Below are 21,429 nucleotides of genomic sequence, written 5' to 3'. Positions count from 1 at the left end.
GGATCCTCTGATGGTCTCAAGGCAGTGGATTCAGAATATCTCTTAAGTACAAGGAGGTATTCTAGGTAAGACTGGTAAAGACTTTTTAATTGGGCTCAAATACTCCTCAAACACTGACACAGTCAGATGGATTCAGATTAAATGCTTTTTTTCCCCTAAAGATTGTCTGTTTTCCATACTGATTTTACAAAATCCCTCTAAAAGTGCTGAAATTCCCGTAATAAAATGTTAATCTCTTACATTAAGAATTGGATGAAATTTACTTACAGCAGACAATCTTGGGTTCTATTATGTTTAGTATACAGATTTTTTTCTTTTGACAACTACTGTTTTAAAACTCATGATATTAGGTTTCAGGACACATATTTTACAAGATATAATATATTTTATATATTATAATATATTACATATACATATATGTATGAATAACATATTTAGACATATAATACATTATATTTGTACATATATGTATATATAATATATAATATATTAGGCTTTGCAGGCTATGTAATCTCTGTTACATATTCTTCTTTGTTATTTTTACAGCACGTTAAAAAAATGTGCAAAACACTCTTAGCTTTCCTGGCATATAAAAACTGGTCATGGACCAGATTTGACCCTACTGTGCCAGCACCTAGACAGACACATGATATACTCATTGCCTTTCATGCAGTTAACAAAAATGTATATATAATGTATATATAATATATAATATATTTATACATGTTATGTATGTATAATATAATATATTATATGTATAAATATATATGTAATATGTATAAATATATTATACATATAAATATATATTATATTTATATAATTTATAAATTTATAAATTATAAATATAATTTATAAATATATTATAAATATAAATATATTATATTTATACATAATATGTATATATAATATGTTTTTGATATATATATTATATATATATGTTGTGTGTTTTTTTGACACAGGAAATAGTACCAGGGCTAGAAATTACATCAATATCATAGGATATTTTTATACTGTTTTGGCTACTTTGTATCCTTCATATATATTCCTTGTAGGTAGAACATACATGCCTTAAATACGTGTAATTTTTTAGAAACTTATGATTTTCTCAGCTTAATAACTTTCTAACTAACTTTGTACTATTTTTAAAATATTTATCTGTAAAATTATACACCACACTTGCAGAAAAACTGTTTAGGATATTTACTGTGTAAAAATGAAAGGTAGGCTTACATTTTGACTTTTCTTGGGTGGGGAGGGAGGAGATACCACTACATTATAAGCTTTTTCAGGGAATACACTCTATGTTGCTCAGATCTGTATCCCTAACACTTAGTTTGGCGACTGACCATATTAGACACTCTGTAAATTTTTGTTAACTAACTGCATGAAAGGCAATGATTATATCATGTGTCTGTCTAAGTGCTGGCACAGTAGGGTCAAATCTGGTCCATGACCAGTTTTTATATGCCAGGAAAGCTAAGAGTGTTTTGCACATTTTTTTAACGTTCTGTAAAAATAACAAAGAAGAATATGTAACAGAGATTACATAGCCTGCAAAGCCTAAAATATTTGCTATCTGGCCCTTTACAGAACAATGTTTTCAGACCTATCTTTATTCTTAAATATACTCTTGTTTTTACACACACTTCAGTCAGAGCTCAGACCAGTCTTGGAGTGAGGCTATCCATGGAGGTGGACTCTACTAATTGGCTATTCAAATTCACTCCCTTTCTCTCTTGTTAACAGAATCCCTATAGCGTTTGGTTGACAATAGAACTGCTATGGATGAAACATGGCAGGTCAAAGCCAGTTTTGGCAATTTCATCTGTCTTTCCTAGTGATTTGTCTAGAGTCAGCATGTGACTCAGCTCTGGAAGATGAAACCTAAGGGGAAATGACCAGATAGATTTCTGAGAAGGATTTCACTCATCTTTTAAAGGCAAACATATATAAAGGAATATATGTGTTTGCTTCCACTCCATTCTGTTAAATGAAATTTTAGTCTAAAGTTGCCTCTTTACGTATTTTAAATTGAGCCTAAAGCTTTCTCTGTACATAGTGAACTATAACCTAAATAGAGGTGTAAATGGACTCAAATCTACTCTTGTGCCAGTCACTGAGTTCTGGCTAATAGGCGGGCAAGTGTTTAAGCCGTTTTTAACTAAGGCAAATGTGGAGCTGTAACCCGCCTGGCTGTTTCTGTACCTCACTTCCATTTTCTGTAGGTCACTTTCCTTCTGTCCATAAGTCTTATGTCACCACATGCTTGTGCTGGAGTCTCTGGGTCTACTCTGGCTCAGGAGGATGCCCAGTTCGTGACTTGTTCTTTGCTCAATTCGAGTCTGTTAAATTTTATTTGTCTAAAGGTTTTTCTTTCAACAATTCTTTCTTGCTTGGGATTTAGTTATGTGAGGTTGTGTTTTGCCTCTTTGGCAGTCCTCTTTTGACCAAGAAAGAAAGCCAAAATGATTCAAAGTGATATTGAGCTAACATTCTGTCACTGTTGTGGTGTTGAATTGACCCTACAACTGAGATGAGATTGTTTCCTTGACCTTGACCCTCTTCATGGGTGGGAACTGGATGACTCATTTCACTCAGTCTGCTGCTGGCCACTCCTTGCAAGAGGGAGCATGCAAGCAAGCGAGTGTGGGACCAAAGCAAATGAATGCTGGAACCGGCCAGTTGGTCCCCTCTGGCAGGAGCAGGCTCTGTGGAGGCCCCACAGCAGTGTCGCAGCCTCTGCCCTCTCAGCACCCAGGTTGTTGTCCAGTGTCCAGGAAGAATCAGGTTACATGAATGGATTGAAGGGTAGTGTATGCAGAGGATTTTACTGGGTGATGGAAGTGGCTCTCAGCAGAATGGAAAGTTGGAAAGGGGATGGTGTGGGAAGGTCATCTTTCCCTGAAGTTGCGCCATCTGAAGTTAGCTGCATCTATCTGTAGTCTCTGAAGCTCAGTTGCTTCTCTGCTTGCTTCTCAGCTTGACACTCAGCCACTTGTTTCCCTCATCCTCAGCTGCTTGTGTTGCTCTGCCAGCTGAAGTCTTTTTATGGGCACAGGATAGGGGTAGGGCAGACCAAAAAGAAAACCAACAACATTTTGGTGGAAAAATGGAGTTGGCTATTTTCACTTAGGGCTGCGGTTCCAAGTTTAAGGGTGGGGTTTAGCTGGGAGCCCAGCCCTTCTATATCATAACCACCTATCTCTAGCCTGCTTATGAAACCACCATTGCAAAATTGTAACTAAGACAGTGAAAGAGATTTGACCTAACCAACTGCATCTTGCTTCTGATCTCCAAGCTATCCTTGTTCTTTCCTGGGCATAGGCTGAACTAACTTCTGGAAGAACTTAGTTTATAGTTTAAAACAAAGATGATAACAGGCCTTTACCAAGGGAAATCCCCTTCTTGCCTGGGGACTTGACTGCCACTGTAGGTTGAACATATTAGCCACAAGATTAGAAATTACGGTTTAAGTGTCATGCAGCTGGAGGCTACAAGATTCTGACCCTCCTTAACCTGCTTGTAAGATCAGTGCTTGAGATATTTTGCACACCCTGCAACTGATGGATCAGCTGGCACCACCAAGATCGATAAACTGGCTCATCTGATCTTGTGGCTCCCACCTAGGAACTAAGTACAAGAAGCATCTCTGACTTGACCAATCAGCACGCCTGTCTCATTGGCTTCCCGCCACTCACCAACTTGTCCTTAAAAACCCTGATCCCCCGAACCCATAGGGAGACTGATTTGAGTAATAATAAGACTCCAGTTTCCTGCACAGCTGGCTCTGCATGAATTATTCTTTCTCTATTGCAATTCCCCTGTCTTGATAAATTGGCTCTGTCTAGGCAGTGGGCAAGGTGAACCCATTGGGCCATTACACTTGTGATAAGATAAAAAAAAATCATGTCTTTATGCTTCAGGCTATTGTTAATTTTGTATGCTGATACTTTCTGCTAAAATATACTGATTCATTCAGTTTTTAGATCTATTATAATGAGTTCAATGAGATTATTAAAGTTTTTTTTTTTTTTTTAAATGAGAAACTCAAATTACTTGGAGCCCTAATTGGTTATAGTATTATCCAGACAGGGATTAGTGTAACCTGGTACTGCACAATCTTGGACATAGCCATTTTGGTTCGAATTTATATGAGAAAGGTAACCACTTGGAGAGTAGAGTGAATTCAACCATGAAAAATCAATTTAATTTCTTATTTGATTAAGAAGTGTGTGTGGGTGTGCTTATGCGTTTGTGTGTTCAGTATTGACAACTGTAAATAATGAGATTCAGAAAATATTATTAATTGTAGAGTTTATTCAAGCACTAAGCTTGAGGATGGCCATCTGGGAAGCAAAGATTCCAAAATATGGAAATCAGCTTTCCAAAATGTGGAATTTTGGGGGTCATCTATATAGATAACACTTAGGCAAGCTTAACAGAATTTCAACATCTTTGACTATAAGGCTTAATGCATGGTTACAATGATCTGATTGGTTGAAGTGGTCTTTTTCTTTCAGGAAAGGCATATTTGATTTCCACACTGAACATGTGACAGTCATGGGGTCTTTTGCATGATCTGGTCTGAATTAGGTGCAGACAGTAAAGGAGGCAGTTAATCTGTAACAAAAGTCAGTAATTAGAAGAGGAAGAGGCGTGGTCTCTGGTCTCTCCTAGTCATTTACAACACAAAAGTAATGAGAAAGAGAGTTATTCTACAATCTAAGAAGCAGAAGCTGTAACTACATTCTCTGTGATTCAGATCACAGTCACATTTCTCTCAAGGCTTAAAGAGTTTTGAGGGTTCCAACAGCTTTTAAATTGTATGTGTTTTCACAGTGTAAACATAGAATGCATGTGCTTCACTTAGATATTGGTTAGAATATACTAGACTAGGAATTAAGGAAAATAATGCTTGTGATCTGTCAATAGTGGTGTTACAAATCCGTACTGTAAAGTTCATACTCTTAAACCCTCACATTCCTCCCTCAATGCTTATTTCAGAATGGATAGAAATACAATGCTAGTAATATTATTTGACCTTATTTCTGCATTTTGACATCCCAGAATGGTATATTGCATTTTCACTGCCATATAGGAAACTTCCCAGGGCTCTTAAGTACAGAGTTAATACTCTTTAGACTTCTATTGACTCTAGGTTAGCTGTGTTAACTATTAAAACTCTGCCGCAAACTAACATTCATTTAGTTTGATTAAATATTTTCTGAAATCTTTTAAATAACTACGATTGAGATGATTGTTTTTTTAGTTGTGTCTACGTCTCACAAATAGTACTTTCTATGGGCATTTCATGCACTCATCCATTTCTGACTTACATTACTTTCTACTGTAGGTTAGTTTATGACATCTCATGTGTTATTCTGTCTGTCCATTATTGTGAGCTTTGAACTGTCTGGCAGAGGGCTACAACTTACTGCATTTGTAAAGAGACAACAGACAACTCCTTGCCTCCCACAAAGCTGCTTCCATATAACAAATTAATAGAAAACTTACTTATTTAAAAGAAAAAAGGGACTATGTTTTCTTTACTAAATTTCTAACATGTACATAGTGCTTTACAGTAGAAAGTGCACTCATATTTCTTATTTTATCCTCATAAAAACTTCATGAAGTCAACAAGATACTGCTTTTTGTATCTATTTCGTATTTTAAAAACAGGGGCTCAGAAAGTTTAGGAGACTTGCTCAGTTCACTCTCCTTTGAATAGGCAGATTCTGGCTCTAAACCCAAGTCTCCTGACTCTCTGTCCTTCCCAGAGGTAGGACATTTGCACTATTTTGGGGGTAGGACATTTGCACTATTTTGGGGGGTAGTGCTACCATCTTTTTGAATGATTTTTGGAAATAAACCATTTTTGAAATATAATTTTTGTTAGAGGTGGCCAACTAAATTAGCTAACCTTTGACATCTTCACTGAAATCAGTGAGCCTGTGCAAAAAGCTTTACATCAGTTTCTCTTTTAAAATAATAGAGAAAAATATTCGCCATATATTACGACTCCATAGAAATATTTTGGAAATATCTAAACACTGTGAATAAAATCAGTGTAGCATACAACTATATATCATCGACATAATGTATCTGATGTCAAGGTTGATTGAAGATTATTATAAAAAGTCTAAACATATGCCCAGTTAATTTATGATGCTGGCTTTCTTTGCCTGTATTCTCAGCAGATGACAGAATTCTACACACCTGACCATCAAGCTTTATTGGTGGTTCTCATCTATGCAGCATTCATTTTACTTTAATTAACCTCAAGACTCTAGTTTACAAGGCAGAGCTGGGCTTCCTAATTATTTCCATAAAACTAGTAATCTTGCAAGCCATCAGAGGCTGTGGCTAAATCCCACACAAATAAGCCTCAGTACTAGAAAATTTAACACACTAATTTTTTTTTTTAAGGAACGGACTCTTTCATGTTTTTTAATTTTTGTTGAATGGTGTTACAGTGAACTCTAGAAATAGCTCAGAGGCAAATTTTTTTTCTTTTGTACATCTGTCTATCATGCTATCTCTCTATATTTTTAGAGTATATTAAAGAAAATATGCCCTACGGTACTATTTTTCATCTTTATAATGCATGTGAAAAATTATTCTTGTTTTATCGTCTAAGGATAGTGAAGCCTGGGAATTGAATTCACTGTTACCCACATGCTGGCCTTGACAGGGAAAGAGCCTGGATTATCTTCAGAATCAAGCCTTCATTATTGAGATAAAGTGAAAGAGACTTTACCACTCTTTATGTAATTAAATGCAAGCATTATTAAGAAAATTTTTCTGTACAGCTGCCAGGTTGAAAAAAATGTATGCCTTATCAGTAATCCCTTTATATCTTTAACATGATTCATAGCTCCTCATGTATTCCCTGGCCTGAAAATGAAACAGAATTTGCAACCTTCCACAGGTAAACAGTGCCCATTTGTTGCTTTAATATCAATTCTGTAGCTCTTTTTAAAAAAATTCAGTGAACCATTCAAATGGCTATCATGCCACGTCTGGTCAATTTATTTAATCAGCAATTCATATTAAAAGGCCAAGTTGCCAAGCAGGTCATAAGATAGTCACTTGAATTTAGTCTCAAAGTGTTGCAGGACTTTTCCTTAGTTCAGCTAAAGGCAGGGACCTTGCCACACAGTCATGGAAATTTAGGTTTGCAGACAATTTGAAGGGGGAGTAAGGCAGGGTTTTGTTGGGTGAAAAGGGAAAAAAGCAAAAACAGGGACCCTCCGCAAAGCCAGAGTCCCTGCTGGTGAGCTTCCCACCTTGCAGCTTGAATCCCAGGTTCCACGAGGGAAGAGAAGGGGCCACGCTCCTTTCCACTGCAAATGGCATGAACTTCTGTGGCTTCACCGCGGTGCTCAGGCCAGATGGAGTGTTGCGAGGGAGCCCTTCCCACCTGGCTGTCGCAAAACCTTTAGACAACTGAAGTAATAGCCTCCAATTGGGCTGTTAATTAGACCACTGTCATGTAATAACATATGAGCTTGAGGGGAGGTTATGCTGGGGTCCAGGTATTTCTGGGGTTGGGAAACCGGAATGATAAGTTCCCTAACCTACTTGACCATATCCGACAAAAAATCTCCAATTATATTAATTGATATCAAAAATGTTCTTTAATGTCTTTTGTCTACATCTCCAATGACTCTAAACTTGGGCAGAGAAGACAGATGTGCAACATACTGGGGTCCTTACGAGCCCATGCATTAGTCCAAGCTCAGTAATCCCTGAAAGGCCTGGGCATTTCCTTTTTCAGGCCCATGGTAAGGGGCTCTGTGTCCTTTGCAGGGAGACCAGAGAAAAGATTTGGCAATATCAAAAAGTCTTTCCTTAGGAATCTGTTTTACTCTGTATTTGAGGGACTTTTGGTCTTGAGAAGTAGTTTATGTCTAAGAATTAGAGGAGGGGGTCTTTTACTCTTTTATGATGGGAAAATCAGACTTCTGCTTACAACACTAGAGTCTTTAAATTCAGATCTAGTAGGACTCTAGTAGTCTGCCTATTTCCGTCTAAGAGACACCATGGTTAATTAGTAACTACCAAAGATTCCTATGGGAAAAATTATTCTGATGATCTTTCTGTCTCTGCTGCCTATTTCTGGAATCATGAGCATCTTGTTTCTAGCAGTTAAGTGCTGCCATTTAGTCTTCTCCACTCTAGGACCCAATTGTCTTCACTGAAGTCAGTAAGCCTATGTCAAGGGCAGCGTTTTCCACCTTCCTTGCTGACCTACTCAGGATACCCAGTATAGTACCTTTCAAGGCGTTGTATGTATATTTTTATTAACATATATTTTTTAATTTATTTGAAAATAATTTCAAACTTATAGCAAAGTTGCAAAAATAGGCATATACAAAGAACAATGGTACAGCCTTTACCCAGATTCACTTCTTAACATGGTGCTCCATTTGCTTTATCTCAGAGACTCTGTCTCAGCCTCAGCATCTGAAAATAAGTTGCATACCCCCTGGTCCTTTCCCACTAAGTACTCATTTCTTAAGAAAAAAATGTATTCTTGTGTAACAACTGTGTGGTTATCACCTTCAGTAAAGGTAATACTCACTCATGTGTTAATCTATCATCTACATTCTATTTTACCAAGCAACCCAGTAACGTCCTTCATTGAATTTGTCTTCCAGTATAAAATGTAGTCTAGGGCTAGGTACTGCACTTAATTATGTCTTTTTAGATTCATTTAATTTGAAAGATGTCTAAAGGCTTTCTTTGCCTCCTTTATATGCAGAATACAGTCCTCTCCCACATTTTCAAAAAATAAAACAGCATGTTCTTCATTTTGACTTTGATGTTTACTCACGTTTAGATTTGGGTTATGTCTTCCCAACTGCGATACTACATAAGGGATATTGTGACTTGATGGCCTTCTCAGCGTATCAAATCGAGAGTCACACAATATCCGTTTGCATCCTTATCATCTGGTCAAGACATTTGATTTGTATACTATAGAGTTACTATTTTTTACATTGCAATTATCACACAAATATTTTGCCTCTTTAAAAAATTTATCCCCCTAGGCCGGGTGCGGTGGCTCAAGCCTGTAATCCCAGCACTTTGGGAGGCCGAGACGGGCGGATCACAAGGTCAGGAGATCGAGACCATCCTGGCTAACACGGTGAAACCCCGTCTCTACTAAAAAATACAAAAAACTAGCCAGGCGAGGTGGCGGGCACCTGTAGTCCCAGCTACTCGGGAGGCTGAGGCAGGAGAATGGCGTAAACCCGGGAGGCAGAGCTTGCAGTGAGCTGAGATCCGGCCACTGCACTCCAGCCTGGGCCACAGAGCGAGATCCCGTCTCAAAAAAAAAAAAAAAAAAAAAATTTATCCCCCTAGTTTTAGCATCAGTTGATGATTTCTGCCTATCTTAATCTTTACTGTAATGATGACAAAAATGATGACCTTTTTCCAACTCCAGCAATCCCTCTGGGGTTTATCAGTCAGCGGTTGGCGTTCTTATAAAACAAGAGCCCCTATCTTCTTATTATTTACTTTATTTATTTATGTATTTTGTATTCATAAGTATATATATTTTACATATGGGTATACGTAGAGATACATATTTTGGTATAAACTCACAGTTTTTCATTTTTTTCCCTAGTGGCTCATAACATATTTCTGTCTTTTATTTTATTTTTTTATTTTTTTTGATACAAGTCTTCTCTGTCACCCAGGCTGCAGTGCAGCAGTGCAATCTCAGCTTACTGCATCTTCAAAAACCTAGGTCAAGCGATCCTTCCAGCTCAACCTCCCAAATAGCTAGGACTACAAATGCAAACCCCTATGCACACCTAATATTTTATTTTTTTGTAGAGACAGGGTCTCACTGTGTTGCCCAGACTGGTCTTGAACTCCTTGTCTCAAATGATCCTCCTGCTTGGCCTCTTCAATTGTTGGGATTACAGGCATGAGCCACTATGCCTGGCCCATATTTCTGTCTTTAATTATTTTTGTTTACCAATTTATTTTTAAATTGCCTAGGTAAATGGAGGGTCCTCTGAGGGGCCTCAGGATAAATTTCTATAGATTGAGTAATTTAGTACATAAAATAAACTCATTCCGTTCTTATCATTCTAAGTCTTAAAATTCCTTTTTCTGTATTATACTAAATAAGGTTAGGCATGTCACCTTCATTTAGTGCAGAACACTATTTAGTCCACTAACTAAGTCAACATTTTATACCACAGTGAGAAGATTCAGCTGGCACATTGAGTCTATAATCTCTGGTAGGTATACCTATATTGATGCAGTTTGTCTGATCTGTGTTTCTTTTTCCTTTGTCTATCCTAATTAGAACTCATTCTCACACATATCCTTCAGCTTCCAGCTAATATATATATATGTATATTAGCAAATTCATGGATCTATTTGATATGGAAACACAACTGTTTCCATGTCAGATTCTGTTTGCTTCCCTAGGACAAGCTGGGATCTAACTCTTGTCATAGGGGTAGTGTCTGTGAGGTGCAGTTGTGGCCAGGGTCTCCGAACAAACCAGGGCGTGTTCCATCACAGAAGGGAGAAAGAACCGTTTCTGTGGGTGAAGAGATATTCACTGGTCTTTAAGGATGCAGAGTGGTCAGGTTCAACAGAATCCATCAAAATGTTCCCCATCGGGATTCCACTTTCTGTTGCAAAATACTCCAGCTTCGATGTAAGAGGCGTGGAAAGGCTTTGCATTCAGTTTTTGTTGTGACATAGCAAATTATGGACATCAAACTCCATGTCTGATTTCTGGCTATGTTGGTTATGTGATGGTCAGAGATCATGATAGATGTTTCCCAACCTTCTAACCATGTGTTGGGCTAAGAATTGAAAACCCAGAGCTTGTCTTTTTTTTTTTTTTAATTTAAAAATTGTCCCATATAATGAGAAACAGCCAGAGTTCTGTATTCTTTTTACTCTCTGGATGCTCTATCACAATGATCATTTCATTTCAAAACCTTCCCTTCAGTAGGCACTTTAAGTGACTGAAAGGGATCCTATGAGTGGCTCTGTGTCATGGGCTACACAGTTTCCATTTTTGAATGACATTGGGATCATCCTTGTTTCACAAAACTGGTCTTACAGTCACTCCCAAATTCCCATCTCTCAAGTACAACTACTTCTAGTCCTACTGTATCAGTCAGAACTCAGTGTAAAAACAGGGTCTACTATCAAACCCAAAATCTGACAGAGATACAAAAAAAGAAAAGAAAAGAAAACTTCAGGCCAATACCCTTGATGAATATTGATACAAAAATCCTCAAGAAAATACTGGCAAAATGAATCTAGCAACACATCAAAAAACTTATCCACCACAAACAAGTAGGCTTCATCCCTGGGATGCAAGGTTGGTTCAACATACAAATCAATCAACAAACAAACAAATCAATAGATGTGATTCATTACATAAGCAGAACTAAAGACAAAAACAAGAAGATTATGAAGAAAAGGCCTGTGATAAAATTTAACATCCCTTCACGTTAAAAACTCTCAATAAACTAGGCATTGAAGGAACATACCGCAAAATAATAAGAGTCATATATGACAAACCCACAGCCAATATATACTGAATGGGCAAAAACTGGAAGCATTCCCCTTGAAATCTGGCACAGAACAAGGGTGCCCTCTGTCACCACTCAATTCAACCTAGTAATGGAAGTTATGGCCAGGACAATCAGGCAATTGAAAGAAATAAAGGACATTCAAATAAGAAAAGAGGAAGTCAAACTTTCCCTGTTTGTAGATGACATGATCCTATATCCGGAAAACCCCATTGTCTCAGACCAAAAGCTTCTTAAGCTTATAAGCAACTTCAGCAAAGTCTCAGGATATAAAGTCATTGTGTAAAAATTGCAAGCACTCCTATACACCAACAACAGTCAAGCCAAGAACCAACTCAGGAACCAACCCATTCACAATTGCCATGAAAAGAATAAAATACCTAGGAATACAACTAACTAGGGAGATGAAAGATCTCTAAAAGGGGAAGTACAAATGACTGCTCAGAGTAATCAGAGATGATACAAACAAATGGAGAAACATTCCATGCTCATAGATAGAAAAAATCAGTATCATTAAAGTGGCCATACTACCCAAAACAATTTATAGATTCAATGCTATTCACATTAAATTGCCACTGACATTCTTCACAGAACTAGAAAAAACTATTTCAAAATTCATATGGAATCAAAAAAGAGCCAAAATAACCAAGGCAATCTTAAGCAAAAAGAACAAAGCTGGACGCATTATGCTATTTAACTTCAAACTATACTACAGGGCCACAGTAATCAAAACAGCATGGTACTGGTATAAAAACAGACACAGAGACCAGTAAAACAGAATAGAGAACCCAGAAATAAGGCCACACACCTACAGTTATCTGTTCTTTGATAAACCTGACAAAAACAAGCAAAGGGGAATGGATTCCCTATTCATAAATGGTGGTTCGATAACTGGCTAGCCATATGTAGAAGATTGAAACTGGACCCCTTCCTTACACCATAAACAAAAATTAACTAATGATGGATTAAAGAAGCAAGTGTAAAACCCCAAAGTATAAAAACCCTAAAAGACAACCAAGGCAATACCATTCAGGAGAGAGTCATGGGCAAAGATTTCAATGCAAAGATGCCAAAATCAATTGCAATAAAAGCAAAAATTGACCAATGGTATCTAATTAAACTAAAGATCTTCTGCACAGCAAAAGAAACTGTCAACAGAATAGACAGACAACCTACAGAATGGGAGAAAATTTTGCCAGCTATGCATCCAACAAAGATCTGATGTTCAGCTCTATAAGGAACTTAAATGAATTTACAAGAAAAAAAAAAAAAACAACAATCCCATTAAAAAGTGGGCAAAGGACATGAAAAGACACTTCTCAAAAGAAGACATACATGTGTCCAACAATCATATGAGAAAAAGCTTAGCATCACTGATCGTTAGAGAAACGCAAATCAAAACCACAATGAGATATTATCTCACACCAGTCAGAATGGCTGTTGTTAAAAAGTCAAAAAGTAACAGATGCTGGCAAGGTTGTGGAGAAAAAGAAATGTTTATATACTCTTGGTGGGTGTGTAAATTAGTTCAACCATTGTGGAAGACAGTGTGGTTATTCCTCAAAGACCAAAGACAGAAATACCATTTGACCCAGCAATCCCATTACTGGGTAGATATCCAAAGGAATATAAATTGTTCTGTTACCAAGACACATGCATGGATATGTTCACTGCAGCACTATTCATAATAGCAAAGACGGAATCAAACTAAATGTCCATCAGTGGTAGACTGGATAAATGTAGTACATATACACCATGGAATACTATGCAGCCATAAAAAGAACAAGATCATGTCCTTTGCAGGGACATGGATGGAGCTGGAGGCCATTAATCTTAGCAAACTAATGCAGGAGCACAAAACCAAACACTGCATGTTCTCACTTGTAAGTGGGAACTAATTTATGAGAACACATGGACACTTAGAGGGGAACAACACAAACTGGGGCCTTTCAGAAGGTGGAGGGTGGTAAGAGGGAGAGGATCAGGAAGAATAACTAATGAGTATTACACTTAATACCCGAGTGATGTTCATGACCAGCCCGGCCAACATAGTGAAACCCTGTCTCTACTAAAAATACAAAAATCAGCTGGGCATGGTGGTGGGTGCCTGTAATCCCAGTTACTGGGGAGGCTGAGACAGGAGAATTACTTGAACCCGGAAGGTGGAGGTTGCAGTGAGCCCAGATCACGCCACTGCACTCCAGCCTGGGTGACAGAGTAAGACTCCATCTATAAATAAATAAATAAATAAATAAATAAATAAATAAAATAAACCTGGGTAATGAAATAATCTGTTCAAAAAACCCCCATGACACACGTTTACCTGTGTAACAAACCTGTACATGTGTCCCTGAACTTAAAATAGAAGTATAATAAGTCAGGGTGCAGTGGCTCATGCCTGTAATTCCAGCACTTTGGGAGGCTGAGGCAGGTGGATCATCTGAGGTCAGGAGTTCGAGACTGGTCTGGCCAACATGGTGAAACCCTGTCTCTACTAAATATACAAAAATTAGCTGGGCATGGTGGCGCGTGCCTGTAATCCCAGCTACTGGGGGTGCTGAGGTAGGAGAATTGCTTGAACCTGGGAGATGGAGGTTGCAGTGAGCTGAGATTGTGCCATTGCACTCCAGCCTGGGCAACAGAGTGAGGCTCCATCTCAAAAATAAATAAATAAATAAAAAAGCATAAAAAAAGAATATTTAAAAAAGAGAAAACATAAAAGACAAAAAACACAGAAAATTGTAGGCTTCCATTAAGGAATACTGGCAGGATAGATTGTAGTTGTGCCACCAGAAATGACTTCTTCAATCAAGATCCACAGGGGACCTGCTCTACTGGACAGCTGGGCTTGAGAGTGCCTGTGACGCAGGATGAGGATTTCAAGGCTGATGCCACTGCTGCCTCTGACAGAACTTCCTGTGAAAACAAAAGAAGCGAAGAAAAAGACATTCAGTGATTGAAGCAGAAAATCTTCAAATTTCCATGTTCTTTGTAGGAAAACATCAAAAAAAGACAAGAAAATGGTTTTGGCTGCGCTTTCACTTTCCACACCTCACTCAAATGCATTTAATCTGAGGAATCTGATTTGTATCAAAGACCCTAGTGCAATAGATAAACGTTGTTTAGTTTCCCCGGATCTCAGTTAGAGATAGGGTGGAATCTAGGTTGAACAAACTAGTCGACAATATTTAACAGAGCCCAACAGTGAGAACTGCCACATTTAGATCAGGAGCAAGCAAACCCATGGACAGATCTGTTGTTAATGAGAGTTATAAGCAGTAAATATTTGGCTTAATTCTCATAGTGTGTATTTATAAATCATACCTCAGAAAACTCATCAAGTGGATGATTCTGATTCCCCCAAAATGAAGTTTATGATACTTATTGTCCCCTTTTTTAATATTCTTAAATCATGAAAATAAATGGCAGCTAGTCCATGTCCAAAGTGATTTTGATATTGAGTTGTACACATTATGGTAATGCATTTTTCTGTTCTAATAAAGCCTTATTATATTATCATCAATTAATCAATAATTATATATGACTCATTCATATATTTGTATTTTAGACATAGCAAGACCTAGCTGCTTTTTTTAACAGTATGGTGTGGAAGACCCAGTTCACCCCGAGTAAGAAAGCATCATTTCTTCTCTTTGAGAAAACTGGGCCAAACGGAGGATGCTGGTCACATGATCTACTGATGCCTGCTAAGCAACAGCGTGGCTGATTGGACAGATTTGTTAATATAGATTCCGGTGGAAGCATATCTCCTTCCCTTTTTTTGTATTTTGTTGTTTTTATCAGTAACTGTATTTTTACTGAAGTAGAAGTTCATAAGGAAAAAAATGAAAAATATCACTGTAAGCTAATTGGCTTTGAAGCTTTGGGGGATTCGTTTTATTATGGAAGATCAACGGGAAGATAAATGCACATACACAGCATGAAAAATATCGACCCCACAGAAACCACAGGAGAAAGCTCAATTGGCTGGCAATGCTATCTGATTCAAAGGTATATATACATAAACTAACTTTCATTGTGTTTGTTTTATTTATGCTTGTTTATCTCTTCCAAGCAAGGACTTACTCATTATTTGAAAAAGAAGTCAATAAAAGGGGAAAAGGCTTAGATAAGAGAAGCAGCTGTTTTTAAAAAACATCTTTCTGATATCTTATTTAGAGGTTTTCATTGTGTGGTATTTTGTTAAATTTTACATTTTAACTTATGCTTGCAAATTTTTTATTATTTAATACATTAGCCCCTTTAATTCTTGCCTAAAAATATTTATTCCTCAAGCATTAATGAGAGAAGAATCTCTTTCATCTAGGTAATAAGGAAAATAAAGTGGCTACATATTAGAGTCGAGTTTTCAACTATTGTCTGGCCTTTTGTGTAAGAATTAGTTGGCACATAAAAACACCTTTTCAAGTTGAAGCCCTCTAACTGCTTTTGTAAGCATGTGTGGGGTCATGAATATCAATGGCTTCACAGGGAAAATACATCTTCACATCTGATGAGTATCTAGAAGATTCGCTCCATTCCCAAGTCTCTCTGAACAATATACATTAATCTTCAGAAGTGATATGATAACCTTAATAGAATATGGGGCAACATTTTACACATTATTTCACATATTGTCTGATTTTTTGAAAATGGATACTTTCAATGATATCACAGAACTAACAACCATCTGACCCCAACTACATATACAGAATATGACAGATAAAAAATATTATTACAATGAACCAGAAGAGGTATCTGGTTTTTGTTGCAGTAGAATTTAGATCTAAGGAGTACATAACTATAATTTGCATTTCTGGGACAAAAGAGCTTGAGAACCATAAGAGCTAAACATTGTATTTTGCTTTTGAAATTAGCAATGGAGAAAAATGCTTCAGCAAAGTTAGTGCAATGATTTGATAAGACTCACACATATACCAAAGATCTACTCATAAGCTTCTAATACGTGTAAAGAGTATAGAAGAGCAGGAGAAAGAAATCACTGGCAATAACCGATCATAGAAAGGTTCCAATATTTCCAGCGACAGCCCTGTAATGTTATTCCTCATTCAGATAGGATGTAGTTCATCTTTGGTTATCAATCACTAAGATTGGTCTGAGGTATCTTAGTGTTGGCAGAGCCCAAGCACAAGTTTACAGGGGGACTTATATACCCCAGACCACATAGGGAAAGCCAGGGTGTATGACAAGTTAAAGCAGGCATAAGCTATCAATCTGTGCTCTTTTCCAAACCCTATACAAACACATAACCAAGCCTTCATCTCTGTTGCTTCTGTATTCTTACTTCTCTTGTTTTGATTCCTAATGTTTGTGCTTCTGGATTCCGGATTCCTTATCTGACTTCTATTCTCAAACTCATTTACACCTTTGACTCTTTTTTTTCTCAACCACCCTGGCTATTATAATGATTTGGTACAGAAAATGAGAAAATGAAAGACATAAAACTTTATCGACATCTTTTCTGTCTGTGTTTTAGTCCATTTGTGCTGCTATAACAAAATACCTGAGATTGGGTAATTTGGCTCATGATTCTGGAGACTGGAAGTCCAAGATTGAGGGACTGGCTTCTGGCAAGGACCTTCTTGCTGTGTCATGTCATGGCAGATGGCAGAAAGGCAAGAGAGGGCAAGAAAGCAAGAGGGGGCCATATTCTTTCTTTTATAAAGGCACTGATTCCACCTGTGAGAGTGGATGCCTCATGGTCTAATCACTTCTTGAAGGTCGTGCTTCTTAAAACTCTTGGAATAGCAATTGAATTTTAACATGAGTTTTGGAGAGGACAAACATTGAAACCATAGCAACCTGCAAGATGTTTATGTTATATTTGGTGGCTTGTTTGGAAGTTAAAGTTCATAGGATGGAGATTTGCGAGTAAGGAATTTAAACGAGTTCCTTGGGAAGGAGACAAGAGAATAATTGCTTTAAATGTCATATAGATGTGGAGTATTCACTTTAAATTCATTAATTATATATAGAAACCAGGTTAAGGGTTAGTGACATTCACTGTAAAGATTCTATTTGCATTTATATTTTCATATTCACAACTTTTGGAGAAAGCATGAAAGATCTTAGGGTAATATTAGATCTCTTAGACTTAAATGTAGACAGCCTGTGCAGACATTTGCCACATACTATGTGCAAATACATTTTACTATAATGTCATTGTGTTTGTCTGGATTAGAACAGGATTTTCCTGTTACTATAGTGGCCCTCACACTCTGCTGTAGTGTGGGTGACTGATTCCCCCTCGCTTGCCTTCCTTACAAAGGCTGATTTGACTGAATCTCTTGTCCTAGGCTTCCTTTTTGAAGTTGCCAGAATGAACCTCATTGGCTTTTTCAGCATGTTTTATGTCCTGATGAAGTTCAATATCTCTCAAGAATATTCTATAGAAATCAACTTCTGTAATAAAGACTTTATCAGTGTAATCAGGACACATATAACAAATGTTGGCCAGGGACTGTGGCTTACACCTGTAATCCCAGAACTTTGGGAGGCCAAGACAGGAGGATCACTTGAGGCCAGGAGCTTAACCATGGATAGCAGAGTGAGACCTTGTCTCTGCAAAAAATTTAAAAATTAGCTGGATACGGCAGCATGCACCCGTAGTCCCAGATACTCAGGAGGCTGAGGTGGGAGGATTGCTTGAGCTCAGGGTTTAAGGCTGCAGTGAGCTACAATTGCACCACTGCACTACAGCCTAGGCTACAGAGCAAGAGATCCTGTCTCCAATAAATAAATAAATAATAAACAAATAATAATAATAAAATTGACATTTATAAGATACCTTGTACCAAGTTCTGTACGAAACAATGTACATATATTGACTCATATAATCCTGAATAATGTTATGAGGCAAAAACTGTTATAATTCCCATTTTATAGATGTGGAAACTGAAACACAGGAAGGTTTAGTAATTTGCCCAAGTACACACAGTAGGAAAAAGTTGAGCTGGTATTTCAATAGATATATTAGTGAGAAAAGTCCCAGAGTTAACATAAAGTGAATCACAACAAAGCAAGAAAAGCTGTAATAATAATTATCAAAAAGCTTCTTTTTTAAACCGTTGTTTTTCATACTTGTCCATAGACTGTGCATTTTGAGTAACACCCATGACTATAGTGTACACTTTGGGAAATGCTTCATTAATTTAGTTAGATTCTCTATGACTGTACTTCCAGACCTCAGTTCTGAAGTTCCAGAGTCCTTTAGGAGCCTTGAGTAAACAGGTCTGAAATTTTCCAGGGAGGAGTTTCAAGATATTCCATCACATTTACTTTAGAAATCCACAAAGAGATGGGAATAGGCTAAAGGTTTCTCAATTAATTCCCATTGTTACTGAGGGCGTGTTCTGCAAACGTAGGAATTTTTGTTGGTTTCATTCTCTTTTATATCTATGACAGTTAGAATCATGCCTAGAACACAGTGGGTGCTCAAAAGATATTAGACAAACAACTGCATTAAATAGCCATCACAGATCATAACCTGATTATATACCAGATTTGCTCTGAATCCTGAAGTTTAGAAGAGAATGGCGAGGGGGAATGGAAACGGATTTCAAAGGTCTGTCCTCTGCATTCCCCATCCCACTTGTTCTCACTGCTATTCTTACTCCACAACTCTCAAGAAAATTAAGATTCTTGTCCCAGTGGATTGGAAATGTTTGGTATCTAGTTTCCGATAAGGACAAGGAAAATATTTTCATTCATGAATTCAGTTAATGATATTTTTCGAAGGCTACTATGTGGTAGCCATTGGACATTTGGTAATGAACAAAATACCATATAAGTAAGCACTTATGTAATAATTACTATGGACCTTTTATAAGTGATGCATGTATATTTATTTATATTCTCATATACATATTATATATACACAGTACGTGAAAACGTATGCGATAGGCACCATGACATGCTTCACAGTATCATTGATAAAAGTTACTAAAGGTATTTTTTCCAAAGCTATACACTATGTGTATATATGTCATCTATAAAAATGTATATATATAAACAATATGTATATATAGTCATTGAACCATCATCACACTTTACATATGAGAAAAATAGGGCCACAAAGTTAGCAGAGGGCCATTATGAGCCTAATTAGCCATTGTTTACAAGCCAAGTTTTCACAGTAAGCTATGGTCCCCACTTCAACTTTAGTGGAAGTGAGAGACATCTACTCACACCATTGCCTACCAAACCCCACAAATATGACAGGTGCTGTGACAGAGCAGCAGAGGGTGTTATGAGGGACGGCAGTGGAGGGGAAGTCAGAATGGGACTCTGATGAAATGACATTTAAGCTGAGACCTGAAAGGAGGGGAGTGGTTGGCCAGGAGAGGGCGGGGAAGGCATTCTAGATAAAGGAAACTCTGCAAGGGCTGAGGCAGAGCAGGTGCGGCCTCATACTTTGGAAGGAACTGGAAGAAGTGCATCACAGTGTGAGCTTAGGAGTTGGGCGCAGGTCAGGGAGAAGGAACGCAGGACACAGCAAGAAGATGCTGGAGAGTGAGGTTGGGGGGGCGTACATCACATCCATAGTGTAAACCATGCAAAATTTTACACACTGTTTTAATTTCAGTGGGAAGTCACTGTAAGATTTTAGCAAGGATGTGGCATTACCCTATTTATGTTTTGGAAATGTTAGTCTGCTTTTTGCACTTCCATAGCAATAGATGGTCATGATAATACATAGCTCACTTATGAAAGAATATTTATTCCTTTTAAAAGATGTTGTCTGGATTAATTCAACTAACTCATTTGTACCACAGATACCATGTGGACAACAGAAACCATATTTACATTTAAAAGTATTTAAAATTAAAATATGGTTTACTGTAAATAAATATAATATGTAAAAGGAGCAAATTTAGACACTATGTGTTACTAGGAAGAAAAGGCAAAGACATGTGACAGGGATACTACTAAGTGCTGCACAGTGTCGTTGATGGAAGTTACCAAAAGGAACCTTTCTAGAGCTACACAATGCTCATTGGCTATGTAAATGTTAAAAAACATATATTTAGATATTTAGGACAATATTTACTATGAGGACTGCTGATGCAGTGAAATGCAGAGGTAAACTGTTGTTAATACGTAATTCTATGATAGGATGAATAAACTGGTTACTATTTCATCTGTATTTAAAATATTATGAATTAAAAGGTAAAAAAAGCACCAGCGTTTTAATAAAATTTAGTCAAAAACGAGGCTTACATCGTCCTGTATAATGAAGAGCTAAGATTAATAGGTTTGCATTGATAATGCATGTGCTTTGCAAAACTACCACCTAGGAAAAAGAACTTAGCTACTTTTAGGGTGCCCAACGTTTGTATCTCACATAAACAAGCTGTCGTTTGGAATCAGAAGTCAAATCCATGGCCTATAGCACCGGCTAAAAGCAGACACTGTGGCTCTAACAGAGTGCGTATTTCTCTTCCTGGGCTGGTTGGAGATTGGCAGGAACTCGGCTGGAAACATCCAGAGCGAGCTCACGGTCCAGCAGCGCTCCCAGGAGGGCGATAGCAGAATAGCAGCCTGTTAGGCTGCGGGAGGAACACGAGGGACCGGTTACTGATAGCGTATGTGTGAGGGGGGTCTGAAGGCGAGCAAAGACTGAAGAAAGCATGGAGGTGACAGGGTAGACAGCAAGAGAAATAGCATAATGCAGAGCCAGTTAATGACTCTGGCAGCTTTCCACGGCTGAGAATGTTACAATTGGCAAGGGAGGATGGCACATGTGAATTATCTCTTGGTAAGAGGCAAATCCTTGACTTGAAAGATCTGAATGTTCTTGCTTATCAGGACACACTGAAATAGTTAGATT

This window comes from Chlorocebus sabaeus, chromosome 7, assembly GCF_047675955.1.
Source record: "Chlorocebus sabaeus isolate Y175 chromosome 7, mChlSab1.0.hap1, whole genome shotgun sequence".
NCBI lineage: Eukaryota > Metazoa > Chordata > Mammalia > Primates > Cercopithecidae > Chlorocebus > Chlorocebus sabaeus.
This window is presented reverse-complemented; position numbering follows the sequence as displayed.